Source organism: Panthera uncia (assembly GCF_023721935.1).
Source record: "Panthera uncia isolate 11264 chromosome B3 unlocalized genomic scaffold, Puncia_PCG_1.0 HiC_scaffold_1, whole genome shotgun sequence".
NCBI lineage: Eukaryota > Metazoa > Chordata > Mammalia > Carnivora > Felidae > Panthera > Panthera uncia.
Window position 1 is genome coordinate 116,620,674 of NW_026057582.1, and position 19,867 is coordinate 116,640,540.

Consider the following 19,867-nt stretch of genomic DNA (forward strand, 5'->3'; position numbering starts at 1 on the left):
TCTCTTTGCCTCTCCCCAGTTTATGTGTGCTCTCTCTCAAAAATAAATAAGTGAACTTTAAAGGAAATTTTTTTAATGTCCTAGAGGAACACAATACTCATGAGAAGAACAGTGATCACCTATGCTGTGACCTTCAGTAACAGTTGTAATAGTTCTCTGGTGTCTCTGTGAATCTCAACCATGGACAACTATCCTTTGCAGTCTACAGACTGGATACAGTAGCTTTGCAGGGGTGACACAGCCAACAACTGCCAGAACTTTCCTTGATCTGGATACAGGCTGAATAAAATCTGTAACAATCAGAAACATTTAATGATAGATTTATAGCAGAAAAACAATAGGATTTAAATAATTTTGATAAAATTTGAAAATATGGGTATGATAATGGTGTTGACTGATGTATCCAATATTCACCAGCTCATTCTAAATAGTTTTTATTAGATATTAAAATATAAAATTCTGATTCACTATTTTATTCTCCACAATAATGGATCTTAACTATTGATATTTGTTGATTTTAAGGATTAACCACCCAGCCACAAAATTAAATCATCAGAGGTAGGTAAACGTGGTTTTCCCATACTGCAGGAAAGGGAACACAACCCACGTGATGGTTAAAGTATGTTTTGTGGAATTCGCAGAGCAGCTTATACCTGATCAGAAAGTACATTGAAGTGATCATAAGATGATTGTTACAGAAGTTCAAAACAAATTCCTCAAATCACCAAAACTTTATCTCCCAGAAGAAGGCTTAAGACTAAACAACATGATCAGGTCATACCTCAGGAAATCAGTGGGGGAATTGGCCCACCCTTCCTTCTCCTTGAAAATCCCAGTCCCCACCCCACCACCAGCCTTGTTAAACAGCTGGAGCTTCAGAACCACACATTTATGTGAATAGGAAGTAAAGAGGTAAACTGGTAGCCAAAAAAGTAAACTCATGAAGTTTTCAGAATTCAATGTAATTGTTTCTTATTTCATGCATAGACTTCCTTTCTCTGGGCCACTGCTCTCCTCCCTATGGGTTTTTAAAGGGTTGCAGGTATTCAATTCAATTCGGCCAGTATTGACTTCATGCACCACCCTTGCTGCTCAGGATGCAACATTGCTCTCTATATGTCACACTGAGAAGAGGAGACTCTTCTCATGCACAATCTTGCACACATACACAGAGCCCCAATATTCATGTCCACAGATACAGATAATGAAAAATAAGTATTCACAGCCACATTTGGTCATGTGAAGTTTCCAGTCATATAGCATTTAGCATGAGCCATAACCACAGGCTGCCTACATAGAAGAGCCATGGCCACACACATCTTGGAATCTACATTGCACAGTCATGAAAACACCATTCACACACCCCATCCTTGCTCACAATCTCACATGCTGTCACAGCAGCATGCACCAACCACCCACTGGGGTCTCCAACAATGGTGCACACAAACTATCTTATGTCAATGCTGAAAATTGATACACCCCCAGAATTAAGACCCCAAGCACAGATACAATCTCAAAATGATCACAGACCACAAATGACCCACATGTCCCACACAGGCATTCAGACACACAAACACACAGCCAGACACAGAGGACCTCACACACACATGTGCACACACAGCCAGGCATGTACACACACATGTGTATACATACAGATATGCACACCTGGGCACAAAGAATCTTACACTCATTTGGCAAAAAAATTTGAGCACCTGCAATGTGATTCCAGCGAGGACTACATCAGGATATAAACCACACAAATGCAGCAAGACACCTGACTCTTCCTGTCAGAGGGCATACTCAGGTCACCTCCAGAAACATGGCTCTGCAGTCCTCCCTTAGAATGCATGGGCAAGTGGAGTTGGAGAAGCATCCAAGAAAAGGGCAAACAAGGAGCTTCATTCCCTCCCAAACAGGGCAGCCCAGTTAGATGGAGGCCTAGAGCACCATCTCAAAGGGACACTAAACATTCTTGGGGCCACCCGTGATGCTGGACATGTCCCAACACAAATAGTTTTATTGCATGTGGTTGAAAACAGAATTGGCAAGCCACTTTGAGGTGGAAAGTTAGACCCAGGGAGTAAGCTAACTGCTTCTATAAAGCAAAGCCAAGTCCCCAGGTCTTCTCTTGTGTCACATGTGGATCACAGCAGTTGAGCATTGCTAAGGGGATGCCTCCCTCACCAACCTCAGCCCACCATCCCACATGCCCTCAGCATCTCCTCCAAAGAAAGTGTGAGCGCCATATCTCAGGTGCCTTGCTACCCAGCCCATGGCACCCCATGGCTCTGCTGACCCATCAGCAGAGCTCTGTGGTACTCACAGAGCACACCACCACAAAGACAAACAGGCTTGCAACTTTCAGCCATCGTATACAGCACCTGTAAGAGAAAAAGTAGGCCCCAAGTCATACCAACAGCAGTCCTATTTGCATCTGTCTAGTCTGCCAAACCTCAGACACCTTTATGAAGCTTTGGGTAATATCAATCTCAAAGTACATGTTAGAAATTCTTTCCATAACATGGTATGAAGGAAAACACTGCTGACCTGTAAATGCATGGCATCATAAAAAGCAGCTTGGTGAAAGTTACAGAGGAGGGCAAAGTTAATGTTGAGTATTTGCATAATTTTCTTGCTGGAGATGCTAAAATTCAAATTTGGAGGATCTTCACTAGCATTTTTAAAGGCTGAGTTTTCTGGACACAAGCTTTATCTGGGATATCAGGCTTGTATTTATCAATTATATTCCCCTAGGTTTTCTGGTAAGTAGGAATGTGGATTTGATCAAAAAACACACTGACTAAGACGTAACCAAACAATTCAAAAAAAAAAATTGCAGTACTGTTACTGGTTGTACCAACAGAGTCTTTTAAGAATTTATAATTTAACAATTATAATTTAACAATCATGCCATGCTGTTGGCCCCCTCTGAGGTCTCCTGACAGTGTCCTGACCCAGTCATCATTATTATATCTTTCTTACCTGTGGTTCTCAGGGCCTAGGTGAATCTGAGTCTCCCCAAGTCTTTAGAGTCCTTTGAGTTCCACCTCTGCTCATATCACATCCCCAGGCCCACTGAATCTCATCTTCTAATGACACTATCACTGCCCAGCCCTGAGGTGTGCTCTCCCACTGGCCAGCCCTCAAGAGCAGGCTCTGGGGTGTTTGTACTCTGTCCCTGTTTGTGGAAGGGCGCTGGTACATGGCCTGTGCTTGACACATGTTTGTAGAATGCAGAAAGTCATGTTGAAACATCTTTTTCAATACCTTTCTGATATTTTCAAAATGGTTAAGTCTTGTTTTGCATTCTCTTAGATTTAATTAATTTAATGAATAATCATTTCACACTTCCAAAATCTGATTCAACAACTCCTTTTTAAATGGAAATCAAAGCTGGAGATATCACAATCCCAGATTTCAAGATATACTACAAAGCTATAGTAATCAAAACAGTATGGTACTGGCACAAAAACAGATGAATTGAACAGAATGGAGATTCCAGAAATAAACCCACACTTACATGGTCAATTAATCTATGACAACTAAGCAAGAATATACAATGAGGATAAGACAGTCTTTTCAATAAATGGTTCTGGGAAAACTGGACAGCTACATGGAAAAGAATGAAACTGGACTACTCTCTGACATTGTATACAAAAATAAGCTCAAAATGGATTAAAGATCTAAATGTGAAACCTGAAACACTAAAACCCTAGGAGAGAATATAGGCAGTCATTTCTTTCACACTGGCAATAGCAACAGTTTTCTAGATGTGTCTCTTAAGGCAAGATGTGTCTCTTAAGGCAAGGAACAGAAACAAAAATAAACTACTGGGGATAGAGACAGAGCCAGGGCAAGTGAGAGCCAGATGGGCACTGGGTGACTCTGTGGCTTGCTGAGGAAAATAATTAAACATGGGCAAAGGAGATCCTAAGGAGCCGAGAGGCAAAATGTCATCACATGTATTCTTTGTGCAAACTTGCCGATAGGAGCACAAGAAGAAGCACCCAGATGTTTCAGTCAACTTCTGAGAATTTTCTAAGAAGTGCTCAGAGAGGTGGAAGACCATGCCTGCTAAAGATAAAGGAAAGTTTGAAGACATGGCAAAGGTGGACAAGGCCCATTATGAAAAAGAAATGAAAACTTAATCCCCCCTAAAGGGGAAACAAAAAAGAAGTTCAAGGACCCAATGCACCCAAGAGGCCTCCTTCGGCCTTTTTCTTGTTTTGTTCTGAGTATCACCCAAAAATCAAAGGAGAACATCCTGGCCTATCCATTGGTGATGTTGCAAAGAAACTGGGAGACATGTGGAATTAACACCACTGCAGATGACAAGCAGCCTTATGAAAAGAAGGCTGCGAAGCTGAAGGAAAAATATGAAAAGGATATTGCTGCATACTGAGCTAAAGGAAAGCCTGATACAGCAAAAAAGGGAGTCATCGAGGCTGAAAAAAGCAAGAAAAAGAAGGAAGAGGAGGATGAGGAAGATGAGGAGGAGGAAGAGGAGGAAGATGAAGATGAAGATGAAGAAGATGATGATGAATAAATTGGTTCTAGCACAGTTTTTTCTTTCTTGTCTATAAAGAATTTAACCCCCCTGTATACAACTCACTCCTTTTAAAGAAAAAAATTGAAATGTAAGGCTGTGTAGGATTTGTTTTTAATCTGTACAGTGTCTTTTTTTGTATAGTTAACACACTACCTAATGTGTCTTTAGATAGCCCTGTCCTGGTGGTATTTTCAATAGCCACTAACCTTGCCTGGTACAGTATGGGGGTTGTAAATGGCATGGAAATTTAAAGCAGGTTCTTGTTTGTGCACAGCACAAATTAGTTATATACGGGGATGGTAGTTTTTTCATCTTCAGTTGTCTCTGATGCAGCTTAGTTGTTCTGTTAACTGAATACCACTCTGTAGTTGCAAAAAAAAAAGTTGCAGCTGTTTTGTTGACATTCTGAATGCTTCTAAATAAATACAATTTTTTTATTAGTATTGTTGTCCTTTTCATACATCTGAAATTTTTCTTCTTGAGGGGAAGTTAGTCTTTTGCTTTTGCCCATTTTGGATCACATGGGTTATTACAGTGTTTATCTTTTCATATAGTTAGCTGATAAAAAGTTTTGTCTACACCCTGCATACTCATGATGAGGGTAATAAAGTTGAATTGAGATAGTTTTCATCCATAGCTGAAACTCCAGTCTTGATCAGTTGATACAGATTTCACATAGCCCAGTCACATATATAAAGTGAAGAGTAATCAGTCTATTCACAGCATGGGATTAGTAGAATCAAACATTTTGAAAGCCTGTCCTTGAAGGACTAAGAGAAAAGTATGTTCTAATCTTTACATGAGGACTCTACATTCTTTAACACCCATTACCATGTAATGGCAGTTATATTTGCAGTTCCCACATTAAAGAAGACCTGAGAATGTATCCCCAAAAGTGTGAGCTTAAAATACAAGACTGCCATATTAAATTTTTTGTTGACATTAGTCCCATAAAAGGCTCTGGAAAAAAAAGTGCTGGCTGTAAATGTCTTCTCCTATTTATCTAAATATGGATTTCTTAGGAAACTTGACTCTCCATTAAAGGTATTTTTAATTAATTGGACCAACTTCTAAAATGTATACCACACTTAAAATCTGGTATATTTTCCTATATTGTAGTTTGCTCCTTTATATAAATCAAATAGGCCTGAGGGAAGAAGACATTTAAAACTTGTATTTCAGTAGGAGCTATTGGATTTGAATTTGATTTTTCTTTACGAAACCCAAACTCATTCATTAGAGTCATGTTTATCTACTTAGCAGTTTAGGGAACAATTTGGCAATTTTGTGGTTTTTGAGATTATAGTTCTCTTAAAGTGCCAGTGTTTTAAAATAGCATTCTTACTACATGGCAATGAGAAAGAATGAAATATGGCCTTTTGTAGCAACGTGGATGGAACTGAAGAGTGTGATGCTAAGTGAAATAAGCCATACAGAGAAAGACAGATACCATATGGTTTCACTCTTATGTGGATCCTGAGAAACTTAACAGAAACCCATGGGGGAGGGGAAGGAAAAAAAAAAGAGGTTAGAGTGGGAGAGAGCCAAAGCATAAGAGACTGTTAAAAACTGAGAACAAACTTAGGGTTGATGGGGGGTGGGAGGGAGGGGAGGGTGGGTGATGGGTATTGAGGAGGGCACCTTTTGGGATGAGCACTGGGTGTTGTATGGAAACCAATTTGACAATAAATTTCATATATTAAAAAAAAAATAAAAATCCTAGCTGGGGTTGAAAAAGCATAGAAGACACCAGAGTGTCCCTTTCTCTGGAGACAAAAGAACTAAAATTTACTTAGGCCAAAATTAAAAATGCTGTATCCAAGATGCAATCTCAAATGGATGCCATGACAGCAAGGATGAATGAAGCAGAGCAGAAAATCAGTAATATAGGGGATAAAAGTATGGAAAATAATGAAGCAGAAAAAAAAGAGGGAAATAAAGGCAAAAGGTCATGATACAAGACTTAGAGAACTCAGTGACTTATTAAAGATGAATAACATTTGAATCATAGAAGTCCCAGAAAATAGAGAGAGGGAAAGGGGCAGAAGGTTTATGTTAACAAATTATAGCTGAAAACTTTCCTAATCTGGGAAGGGCACAGACATCAAAATCCAATAAGCACAGGGAACTCCCATTAGGTTCAACAAAAACTGACCATCACCAAGGTATATGATAGTCAAATTCACAAAATACACAGACAAAGAATTATGAAAAGAGGAAGGGAAAAACTGTCCTTAACCTAAAGGGGAAGACAGGTCAGGTTCACAGCAGATCTGTCCACAGAAACTTGGCAGGCCAGAAAGGAGCGTCAGGATATTTTCAACATGCTGGATTGGAAAAATATGCAGCCAAGAATTCGTTATCCAGCAAAGCTATGATTCAAAATAGAAGGGGGATAAAGAGTTTCCAGATAAACAAAAACTAAAGGAGTTTGTAACCACTAAACCATCCCTGAAGGAAATTTTCAGGGGGAACTCTTTGAGTGGAGAAAAACAAAACAAAACAAAACAAAACAAGGCAAGTCAAAACAAGACCAAAAGCAACGAAGACTAGGAAGGATCAGAGAGCATCACCCAGAAACACCACCAATTCTACAGACCACACTATGGCACTAAATTCATATCTTTCAATAATCACTCTACATGTAAATGGACTAAATGCTCCAATCAAAAGACATAGGGTGTCAGATGGATAAAAAAATAAGACACATCCATATGCTGCCTACAAGAGACTCATTCTAGACCTAAAGACACCTGAAGATTTAAAGGAGGGCATGGAGAACAATCTTATCATGCTAATGGATGTCAAGGGAAAGCCAGAGTAGCCATACTTATATCAGACAAGCTAGATTTTAAAACAAAGACTGTAACAAGAGATGAAGGGCATTCTATCATAATTAAGGGGTATACGAAGAAGATCTAACAATTGTAAATATTTATGCCCCCAACTTGAAAGAACCCAAATATATAAATCAATTAATCACAAACATAAAGAAATTCATTGATAATAATAACATAATGGTAGGAGACTTTAACACTCCACTTACAACAATGGACAGATTATCTAAGCAGAAAATCAACAAGGAAGCAATGGCTTTGAATGACACACTGGATTGGATGGACCTAACAGATATATTCAGAACATTTCACCCTAAAGCTGCAGAATGAAAATTCCTCTCAGGTGCCTATGGAACATTCTCAAAAACAGATCACGTACTGGGTCACAAATCAGCTCTCGACAAGTACAAAAAGATTTAAGATTGTACCATGCATATTTTCAGATCACAATGCTATAAAACTTGAAATCAACCATAAAAAAAATTTGGAAATACAATGAATACTTGGATATTAAAGAGCACCCTACTAAAGAATGAATGGGTTAACTGAGAAATTAAACAGGAAATTAAAAAGTACATGGAAGCCAATGAAAATGACAACAGGACAGTCCAAAATCTCTGGGATGCAGCAAGAGTGGTCATAAGAGGGAAGTATATATAAATCCAGGCCTTCCTAAAGAAGGAAGAAATGTCTCAAATATGCATACTAACCTTACATCTAAAGGATCTGGAAAAAGAACAGCAAATACAACCCCAAACCAGCAGAAGAAGGAAAATAATAAAGATTGGAAGGGAAATCCATGATATCAAAATAAAAAAGCAGTAGAACACATCAACGAAAGTAGGAGCTGGCTTTTTAAAAAAAGGTTTATTTTTGAGAGAGAGAGGGAGGCAAAGCATGAGCTTGGGAGGGGCAGAGAGAGAGAGGGAGACACAGAATCTGAAGCAGGCTCCAGGCTCTGAGCTGTCAGCACAAAGCCTGATGCGGGGCTCAAACCCACAAACCTTGAGATCATGACACGAGCCGATTTTATTTTTTTTTAATTTTTTTTTACGTTTATTTATTTTTGAGACAGAGAGAGACAGAGCATCAACGGGGGAGGGTCAGAGAGAGAGGGAGACACAGAATCTGAAACAGGCTCCAGGCTCTGAGCAGTCAGCACAGAGCCGGACGCAGGGCTCGAACTCATGGACCGTGAGATCGTGACTGAGCCGAAGTCGGACGCCCAACCGACTGAGCCACCCAGGTGCCCCAACATGAGCTGAATTTAGAGGCGTAACTGGCTGAGCCACCCAGGTGCCCCAGAAGCTGGCTTGTTGAAAGAATGAACAAAATTGATAAGCCACTAGTCAGATTGATCAAAAAGAATGAAGAAAAGGCACAAAATCACAAATGAAAGAGGAGAGATACCAACCTCTGTGTGCAGAAATACACACAATAATAAGAGAATATTTTGAGCAATTATATGCCAACAAATTGTGCTATCTGGAAGAAATGGACAAATTTCTAGAAACAGATTTCAGTGGTTATACATACACTTGTGTGTGTGTGTGTGTGTGTGTATGTGTGTGTTTGCATGTGTGACTGTATACAATTATATATATATAGCTTTGTGTAAGTACACCTGCAATAAGGATACTAAAACTGTACCATCACCACAAGCTCCCTGTGATAGCTCTGTATAGCCACACCCATCTCCTTCTTCATCATCTGTTAGGCCTGGTAACTACTAATTTGGTCTCCCTCTCTATAGTGAAGTTATTTCACCAATGCTTTGTAGTGTAATAATGTAGAGTGTGTCCTTTTAGATTGGCTTTTTTTTCAGTCAGCATGATTTCCTTGAGGTTCATCCAAAGTGTTGCATAATCACTATTTTATTTCTTTTTTATTACTGAATAACATTCTGTGATATGGATGGAATAGTGTGTTTAAGCATTTATCCTCTGAAAGGCTAAAATGATTTTCTTCATCATTGGACTACATAAAGATGCTATGAATACTTAAAAATATTTTTAAAAAATTAATGATGTTTTATGTTGTTTTATATGTACTTTATTCTAGACATAAGGACTTTGTTGGTTGTGTAGTTTGCAATTGTTTTCTCTTAGTTCAGTTTATAAATGTTTTCTTTCTTAGATTGTGCTGTTGGTGTCAAGATAAAGAACATACGCCTAGATCCCAAAGATCCTTTCCTATGTTTTTTCCTGAACTTTATGTCATCTTACTTTTACATTTGAGTCTATGATCCATTTTGTGTTAGCCTTTGTTTAAAGTGTGAAGTTTAGGGAGAGACTAATTTTTTAATCTATGGAGCATTATTTAAACTTATGGACCTCTAGCACCATTTATTGAAAAGTCTAACCCATTCAAATTGCTTTTGATCATTTGTTAAAAATTAATTGGACATATTGTGTGGATATATTTCTTAGTTCTCTATTGTGTTTCATTGATCTATGTGTGTATTCTTCCACCAGTACCATGATATCTTACGTACTTCAGATATATCATAAATCCTGACACTGAGATGAGTGATTCATTCCACTTTTATTTTTCAGAATTTTACTGTCCATTCTATGGTCTTTGTCTTTCCATATATATTTTAGAAAGACCTTCCAGTCCATGAATATTATATGCCTCTTCATTTATTTAGGTATTTGATTTATTTCATAATTTTTCATCACAAAGATTGTGTACATATTTTGCTAAATTTATACCTAAGTGTTTCCTCTATTTTTGGGGCAATTGTTATGGTATTGTGTTTTTATTTTAGTTTCCATTTTTTCATTGTCAGTATATACAAGTGCATTTGATTTTTGTATGTTGATCTTGTAACCTGTTACTTTATTATTAATAATAACACTAATAATATTTTTACTTATTAGTTCTTGGAAGTTTTTTGTAGATTCTCTGGGATTTTCTATATATATAATCATACCATTTGCAATAAGAACACTATTATTTATTTATTTTTTCAAGTCTATATGCCTTTAATTTTCATGCTTTATTGCAGTGGTGAAAACAAGAGTGGTGACAGTGGATATCCTTATCTGTTTCTGATCTTAAAGGGAAAGCATTCTGTCTTTCACCATTAAGTATGATGTTATGTTTAGATATTGTAGATGCTGTTCAAAAGATTGAGTAAATTCTTTTCTTTTCTTGGGATACTGAGAGTTTTTACCATAATTGGGTATGGAATTTTTGCAGTGTCCTTTTGTGTCAGTTGATTTCCTTCATTAGCTGTTTGATATGGAAGATTACACTGATTTATTCTAGAATTTTGGACCAGCCTTGCATATCTGGAACAAATCTTTCTTTTCTAATGTATATGTTGGTGTAACTTTTTTTTGTATCACTTTTGCTATTAGCACTTCTTTTTTTAAAATCTTATTATCTTACAACTTATTGTTTTAATTTTTTAAGTTTTTTTTATATTGTTATTTTTCTTTTTTTATTAAATTTTATTTTTCATTTTTTAAAATTTGCATCCAAATTAGCCTATAGTGCAACAATGATTTCAGGAGTAGATTCCTTAGTGCCCCTTACCCATTTAGCACCTCCCCCCTCCCACAGCCCCTCCAGTAGCCCTCAGTTTGTTGTCCATATTTATGAGTCTCTTCTGTTTTGTCCCACTCCCTGTTTTTATATTATTTTTGTTTCCCTTCCCTTATGTTCATCTGTTTTGTTTCTTAAAGTCCTCATATGAGTGAAGTCATATGATTTTTGTCTTTCTCTGACTGACTAATTTTACTTAGCATAATAGCCTCCAGTTCCATCCATGTAGTTGCAAATGGCAAGATTTCATTCTTTTTGATTGCTGAGTATATATCCATTCATCCATCGATGGACATTTGGGCTCTTTCCATATCTTTCCATACTTTGGCTATTGTTGATAGTGCTGCTATAAACATGGGGATGCATGTGTCCCTTCAAAACAGCATACCTGTATCCCTTGGACAAATGCCTAGTAGTGCAATTGCTGGGTTGTAGCATAGCTCTATTTTTAATTTTTTGAGGAACCTCCATACTGTTTTCCAGAGTGGCTGCACCAGCTTGCATTCCCACCAGCAATGCAAAAGAGATCCTCTTTCTCTGCATCCTTGCCAACATCTGTTGTTGCCCGAGTTGTGAATGTTAGCCATTCTGACAGGTGTCAGGTGGTATCTCATTGTGGTTTTGATTTGTATTTCCCTGATGAGGAGTGATGTTGAGCATTTTTTCATGTGTTGGTTGGCCATCTGGATGTCTTCTTTGGAGAAGTGTCTATTCATGTATTTTGCCCATTTCTTCACAGGGTTCTTTGTTTTTTGGGTGTTGAATTTGATAAGTTCTTTATAGATTTTGGATACTAACCCTTTATCTGATATGTCATTTGCAAATATCTTCTCTCATTCTGTAGGTTGTTTTTCCTTTTGCTGATTGTTTCCTTTGCTGTGCAGAAGCTTTTTATTTTGATGAGGTCCCAATAGTTCACTTTTGCTTTTGTTTCCCTTACCTGTGGAGATGAGTTGAGTAAGAAGTTGCTGTGGCCAAGATCAAAGAGGTTTCTGCCTGCTTTCTCCTCAAGGATTTTGATGGCTTCCTGTATTACATTTAGGTCTTCCATCCATTTTGAGTTTATTTTTGTGTCTGGTGTAAGAAAGTGGTCCAGATTCATTCTTCTGCAGGTCGCTGTCCAGTTTTCTCAGCACCACTTGCAGAAGAGACTGTCTTTATTCCATTGCATATTCTTTTCTGCTTTGTCAAAAATTAGTTGGCCATATGTTTGTGGGTCCTTTTCTGGGTTCTCTATTCTGTTCCATTGATCTGAGTGTCTGTTCTTGTGCCAGTACCATACTGTCTTGATGATTACAGCTTTGTAGTATAGCTTGAATTCTGGGATTGTGATGTCTCCTGCTTTGGTTTTCTTTTTCAAGATTGCTTTGGCTATTCAGGGTCTTTTCTGGTTCCATACAAATTTTAGGATTATTTGTTCTAGCTCTTTGAAGAATGCTAGATGTTATTTTGATAGGGGTTAATAATAATGCTGGTGTTATTTTGATAGGGGTTGCTTTGAGTATGTAGATTGCTTTGGGTAGTATCAACATTTTAACAATATTTCTTCTTCCTATCCAGGAGCATGGAATATTTTTCCATTTTTTGTGTCTTATTCAATTTCTTTCATAAGCTTTCTATAGTTTTCAATGTATATATTTTTCACCTCTTTGGTTAGATTTATTCCTAGGTATTTTATGGTTTTTTGTACAACTGTAAATGAGATCGATTCCTTGATTTATCTTTCTGTCACTTCATTGTTGGTGTATAGGAATACAACCGATTTTGTGCATTGATTTTATATCTTGCAACTTTGCTGAATTCATGAATCAATTCTAGCAGTGTTTTGGTGGAATCTTTTGGGTTTTCCATATAGAGTATCATGCCATCTGCAAAGAGTGAAAGTTTGACCTCCTCCTGGACGATTTGGATGCCTTTTATTTCTTTGTGTTTTCTGATTGCAGAGGCTAAGACTTCCAATACTATGTTGAATAACAGTGGCAAGATGGACCTCCCTGTCTTGTTCCTGACCTTAGGGGGAAGGTCTCAGTTTTTCCCCACTGAGGATGATATTAGTGTTGGGTCGTTCATATATGGTTCTTATTATCTTGAGGTATGATCCTTCTATCCCTACTTTCTTGAGGGTTTTTATCATGAAAGGATGGTACATTTTGTCAAATGTTTTCTCTGTGTCTGTTGAGAGGATCATATAGTTATTGTCCTTTCTTTTATTGATGTGATGAATCATATTAATTATTTTGTGGATATTGATCCAGCCCTGCATCCCAGATATAAATCCCACTTGGTCGTGGTAAATAATTTTTTTTAATGTATTGTTGGATCCAGTTGGCTAATATCTTGTGGAGGGTTTTTGCATGTATGTTCATCAGGGAAATTTGTCTATAGTTCTCCTTTTTAGTGGGGTCTCTGTCTGGTTTTGGAGTCAAAGTAATACTGGCTTCATATAAAGACTTTGGAAGTTTTCCTTCCATTTCTATTTTTTGGAACAGCTTCCGGAGAATAGGTGCTAACTCTTGCTTAAATGTTTGGTAGAATTCCCCTGGAAAGCCATCTGGCAATGAACTCTTGTTTTTTGGGAGATTTTTGATTACTAATTCGATTTCCTTACTGGTTATGGGTCTGTTCAAATATTCTATTTCTTCCTGTTTCAGTTTTGGTAGTGTATATATTTCTAGGAATTTGTCCATTTCTTCCAGATTGTCCATTTTATTGGCATATAATTGCTCATAATATTTTCCTATTATTGTTTTTATTTCTGCTGTGTTGGTTGTGATCTCTCCTCTTTCATTCTTGATTTTATTTATTTAGGTCCTTTCCTTTTTCTTTTTGATCAAACTGGCTAGTGGTTTATCAATTTTGTTAATTCTTTCATAGAAACAGCTTCTGGTTTCATTGATTTGTTCTACTAGGTTTTTTGTTGTTTGTTTTTTTGTTTTTGATAGCATTAATTTCTGCTCTAATCTTTATTATTTCCTGTCTTCTGCTAGTTTTGTGTTTTATTTGCTGTTCTTTTTCCAGCTCTTTAAGGCATAAGGTTACGTTGTGTATCTGAGATCTTTATTCCTTCTTTAGGAAGGCCTGGATTGCTATATACTTTCCTCTTGTGACTGCCTTTGCTGTATCCCAGAGGTTTTGGGTTGTGGTGTTATCATTTTAATTGGCTTCCATGAACTTTTTAATTTCCTCTTTTACTTCTTGGTTAGCCCATTCATTCTTTAGTAGGATGTTGTTTCGTCTCCAAGTATTTGTTACCATTCCAAATTTTTTCTTGTGGTTGGTTTCAAGTTTCATAGCATTGTGGTCTGAAAATATGCACGGTATGATCTCGATCTTTTTGTACTTGCTGAGGGCTGATTTGTGTCCCAGTGTGTGGTCTTTCTGGAGAACATTCCATGTGCACTGGAGAAGAATGTATATTCTGGTGCTTTAGGATGAAATGTTCTGAATATATCGGTAAAGTCATCTGGTCCAGTGTGTCACTCAAAGCCGTTGTTTCCTTGTTGATTTTTTGACTAGATGATCTGTCCATTGCTGTGAGTGGTGTGTTGTTGAAATCTCGTACTATTATGGTGTTGCTGTCGATGAGTTTCTTTGTGTTTGTGATAATTTATTTATATATTTGGGTATTCCCACATTTGGCACATAAATGTTTACAATTGTTAGGTCTTCTTGGTGGATAGACCCCTTGATTATGATATAATGCCCTTCTGCATCTCTTGATACAGTCTTTATTTTAAAGTATAGATTTTCTGATATAAGTATGGCTACTCCGGCTTTCTCTTTTTGGCCATTAGCATGATAGATGGTTCTCCATCCCCGTACTTTCAATCTGAAGGTGTCTTCAGGTCTAAAGTGGGTCTCTTGTAAACAGCATATAGATGGATCTTGTTTTCTTATCCATTCTGTTACCCTATGTCTTTTGATTGGAGCATTGAGTCTATTGATGTTTAGAGCGAGTACTGAAAGATACGAATTTATTGCCATTTATGTTGCTTGTACAGTTGGAGTTTCTGATGGTGTTCTCTGGTCCTTTCTAAGTTTTGTTGCTTTTGGTATTTATTTATGTATGTGTGTATGTATGTATGTATGTATGTATGTATTTTTTCATCTTTTCTCCCCTCAGAGAATCCCCTTAAAATTTCTTGCAGGGTTGGTTTAGTGGTCCCAAAATCCTTTAATTTTTTTTTTTCTGGGAAACTTTTTATCTCTCCTTCTATTTTGAATGACAGCCTTGCTGGATAAAGAATTTTGGCTGCATATTTTTATGATTCAGCACATTGAATATATCCTGCCACTCCTTTCTGGCCTGCCAAGTTTCTGTGGATAGGTCTGTTGCAAACCTGATTTGTGCTCCCTTGTAGGTTAGGGACTTTTTTCCCCCCTTGCTGCTTTTATGATTCTCTCCTTGCCTGAGTATTTGGTGAATTTGAGTATGATATGCCTTGTTGATGGTCAGTTTTTGTTGAATCTAATGGGGTTCCTCTGTGCTTCCTGGATTTTGATGTCTGTGTCTTTCCCCAGGTTAGGAAATTTTCTGCTATGATTTGCTCACATAACCCTTCTACCCTTATTTCTGTCTCTTCCTCTTCTGGGACCCCTATGATTCTGATGTTGTTCCTTTTTAATGAGTCACTGATTTCTCTAATTCTTAAATCATGCTCTTTTGTCTTAATCTCCCTCTTTTTTTCTGCTTCATTTTTCTCTATAAGTTTGTCCTCTATATTGCTGATTCTGTGTTCTGTCTCATCCATCCTTGCTGCTGCAGCATTCATCTGTGATTGCAGCTCAAGTATAGCATTTTTAATTTTATTATGACTAGTTTTTACTTCTTTTATCTCTTCAGAAGGGGATTCTAATCTCTTTTTGACTCCAGCTAGTATTCTTATTATCGTGATTCTAAATTCTGGTTCAGACATCTTGGTTGTATCTGTGTTGATTAAATCCCTGGCCATCATTTCTTTGTGCTTTCTTTTGGGGTGAAGTCCTTCGTTTTGTCATTTTGAAGGGAGAAAAGGAATTAATGAGGTAGAAAAATTAAGATTAAAAATAATTAAAATTAAAAAAATATTAAAATTAAAAATACACACATACAAAATCAAATAAATGATGCTAGATCCTAGGTGTGTTTTGGTCTGGGTGTTCAAAGTGGTTTGACAGATTAGAGAAATAAAAGGGGGGAAAAAGGAAATCATTTGAGAATTTGAAAAAATGAATACACTGAAGTAGACTAAAAATGATGGAAGTAAATTAGAATTTGAGAACATTTACACAAAAGTAAAAAATATAGTAAAAAATTAAAGAAAAATATTTTTAATAAAATTGAAAATAAAAATGAATTTTTTTCTGTTTCTGTATTCAAGAAAAAGAAGTAAAAAAGAGGGAAAAAAATTGAATAGATGGACATGCTAACAGATTGAAATATGACTGAAATTACTTCATTTTCTCCTAGAAGTCAGACTATGAAGCACTTTATAGCCCATAAACTAATTAGGTGGTGAGACCTGTGTTCTTGAAAGGGAGGTTGGCCCAGTTGGGCAGGGCTCAGTATAACAGCTCCATTCTCCACTAGATGGCGCTGCTTACGTACTAGGGTGGAGAGTTGTGGGCTTGTAGGTTCATAGGCGCATGTGTGGGAACGGTGAAAATGGCGTCACCCAGCTACCCAGTCTCTAGTATCGGAACTCTCTTCTCCCTGATCAGCAATCACACACCCATCATCTCTCTTCAGCTTTTGTCCAGTGTACAGTTTTTCACTGTCTGTGACCAGGCCCCAGGCAGTACCTCTCTCCTGAGTTTTGTCTCAGATGTGGCTGTTTTCCCTGGCCCCTTACTTCTGAAGGACTGTGGCTTTAACCCATTCTGCCCCTCTGCAGAAGGGTCTCACAGAGCAATGGCCGAATGATCAATGGCTGAATGTCGGCTGCACCCAGGAATGCTTGCTGGACCATGCCGCTTTTGGTACCCTGAGACTGCAGCCAGGTGTCAGCCCGCCCCCGAAAACGTTTGTGAGATAGTGTAGCAGCAGAGTTTCAGGGATTATGGAAAATCACAACACACATCTGGCACCAGGCTTCACCCTTAATGACCTTGTTCCAGCACCAGAGAATGTGGCCATTTTCTGGGATCTGCTGGGACCAGGTGGCTTCAGCAGTCTCTACCAAATGTCCTTCCAGCAGTGGAACCACTTTTCCCTGTGTGGCCCAAGAACCTCCCCGGACCCCACTCTTTTCTTGGGGATTCACCCTTCCTACCAGAGCACCACCAGGTATTGAGTTGTGGAGTTTCAGACTTTGCACTCTCCTTGTTTATAGTCTTAATGGAATTTAAACCCTCTCCTTTCTCCTTTCTCCTCTCTCCCTTTTTAGTTTAGTCCCTGTGGCTGTTTCTAATTTTCCACTTTCTCTCCAGTTGCTTTTGGGGAGGGGTGCTTTCCCATATTCTTCCCACCCCCCATCTCTGTCTTCTCTCTACCCGCAAAAGCACCTCCCTTCCCATGGCTTCTTGCTCCCTAAGTTCACCTCTCCACACCATGTACCTTCTGAATTCTGTGGTTCAGATTGTGCAGATTGTTGTGTTAATACTCCAATCAGCTTTCTAGGTGTGCAGTGGTTTAGTATTGGTCTGGCTACATTTCATGGACTTGAGACACACAAAAAACTTCCATGCTCTTCCGCCATCTTGGCTCCTCCTTCTCCCTCTTAGCACTTCTTTAGCTGCATCCTACATTCTGATAAGTTGTATTTTCAATTTCATCTAGTTCTATCTTTTAAATCTTACTTTGAAACTCCCTCTTTGACCCATAGATTAGTTAAAAGTATGTTCTTTAATTTCCAGATTTTTAGAGATTTTCCTGTTTTCTGTTACTGAATTATGGTTTGATTTACTTAAGGTCAGAGAACTTATTCTGTATGACTTCAGTTCTTTAATATTTGTTGAAAAATTTTGTATGCCCTAGGTTTATGGTCCATTTTGTTGAATATTCCATGGGCTTAATGTAATATGATTTTCCCACTGTTTTATAACACTAATGCTACTTGCAAATAGAAATTGTTTATACTTAGGCCAAGCAATAACTTGTGAAACTGAAATGCTGCTGTTTTTTTGTGTTTGTAATTTGATATAGAAGGTGGAGGATGTTGCAGAAGTTTTAGGAAAATAGTATGCTTGACCTTGTGTTTCTGAAACTACTGTGCTTCCAGAATCCCCTGGGAGCATTCACACATTATGAGGGGGAGATCTGGATGCATACTTAGACCTGTGGGCTTTCTAAAAGCAGAGTCAACATTGTGGCATTCCTAGGATCTACTGTAGGAGTCCACTCTAGGGGTAGAATTTGCCTTAGGTGAGGACTGAGAAGTTATTTAAGTCTTGGGGTAGAGCTGTTTTCCCAGAACCTTAGGGGTCTGATGGGTCCTGCTGTTGCCATCTGCACCCTCCTCACTAAGAGAGAGTGAGTCTTGGGGTGACCTGCAGCTCTTCTCATCTGCCCTCCCTCTCTGCTGCTGCCAGCTACTCTCCTTATGCATTATGCCCTCCTTGATCCCTCTTGGCCTGCTCTACTGTAGCTGTGTCATACTTTGCACTTTCTATTGTGCCATCTAGTTCATTCATTATGTGAGTTGTGTGTTATCTGCAATTTTGTTCTGTAGTGATTCCTGGTGCCTCATACAGAACCTGGCACAGAGTAAGTGCTCAATAAATATTTATGAAACAAGAATGTTCCCAGAGTGTCTTTAGATATTTGACCAGGTACTGAGGTCCTACTCTGCGTCTAGTCTAACCTGGCTCTTGGGAGTGGGAGCACCATCCACCTCTGACCCATGAGTGAATGACTGTCTGGCAATGAAGCATCAGGCAGGGTTCCCTTTGGCCTTTTAATAGATTCATGAGATGAAATAATTTCAGGAAGTTCTCTAGGTTATTTAAACTTCTTGTCCTATAGATAATCCTGTTTGGCACTTTCTTAACTGAAGATTTGGGGTTGTATTTCTCATCCTTGTAAAGTAGTTCTTGGTAAAGCTCCAAAGAACAAAATTGGATCAATCTTTCTAATTCTTGAACTTTGCATATTTAATAGGGTTTCTGGAGATTTCCCAATTCAGCATTCTAAAAATTCCATTATTACAGTGAAGGCTTCTATGCCCTTATACTGTATGAAATCATATTGAAACAGTGTGACACGGTCTTAATGACAAATATTTCACAATATAAAGGAAATAATACTTTTCCCCTATGTGCCCTCCATTCAATATCTGGAATTATGTTTTAGGAAGAATTGCCACCACGGGTTCCTTTCTGTTGGAAACAAGGAGGTTTTTCTTTCCTTTTCACTCACTTTATCTAATTGAAGCAAAATGATGTAGCCTTTGTGTGAGATCATGTGTCATTGTCCTGGGTCCTTTAATTTAGAAGCTCATAAAGCATTTGGTTTAAAAATTAACTGTGAAATGACATTCAAAATAGATGAATAGAGAACACCTCTAGTCTTCCAGGGGGCCTCTACTTTAATCTCCAGAAATGGGAGGTGCATTTGGAGAGAGGCGAGATGCTATATTTCACAATGCAATGTACATACCACAGTGCCATTTTCCAGTGGAAGCCTCCAAGTCAAGCCTTCCTAATTTTTGTTATTGTATTTTGCAAGGCTGAAATTTAAATTATAGCTGTGGCTAATGGCTCTGCCCCCTAATTCATTTCCCTTTGTCTGCAAGTCTTTTCTTATTGCTGAGATGTTACTATTGTGATTCACAGAACATATTGCTTCTAGTAGCATCTGGCAGACTTTGTCTAGCAGGCTCCATTACCTTGTTCCAGAGATGCCTTTCTTTTTCTTCTTTGAAGTCAGAGACTTCAGAACTGCAAGAGAGCTGGTGGATTATGTAATACAATTCCTTTACTTAACAGAAAAATATGCTGAATTTCAAATACA

General features: G+C 38.0%; 1 protein-coding gene and 1 pseudogene across 1 annotated transcript in view; both read left to right on the top strand.

Moving 5' to 3' along the window:
- Positions 1-19,867, top strand: part of OCA2 (OCA2 melanosomal transmembrane protein) — a 481,450-nt gene that overhangs the window by 104,670 nt on the left and 356,913 nt on the right. The window lies entirely within an intron of this gene.
- LOC125910195 (high mobility group protein B1-like) lies at positions 3,819-4,883 on the top strand (annotated as a pseudogene).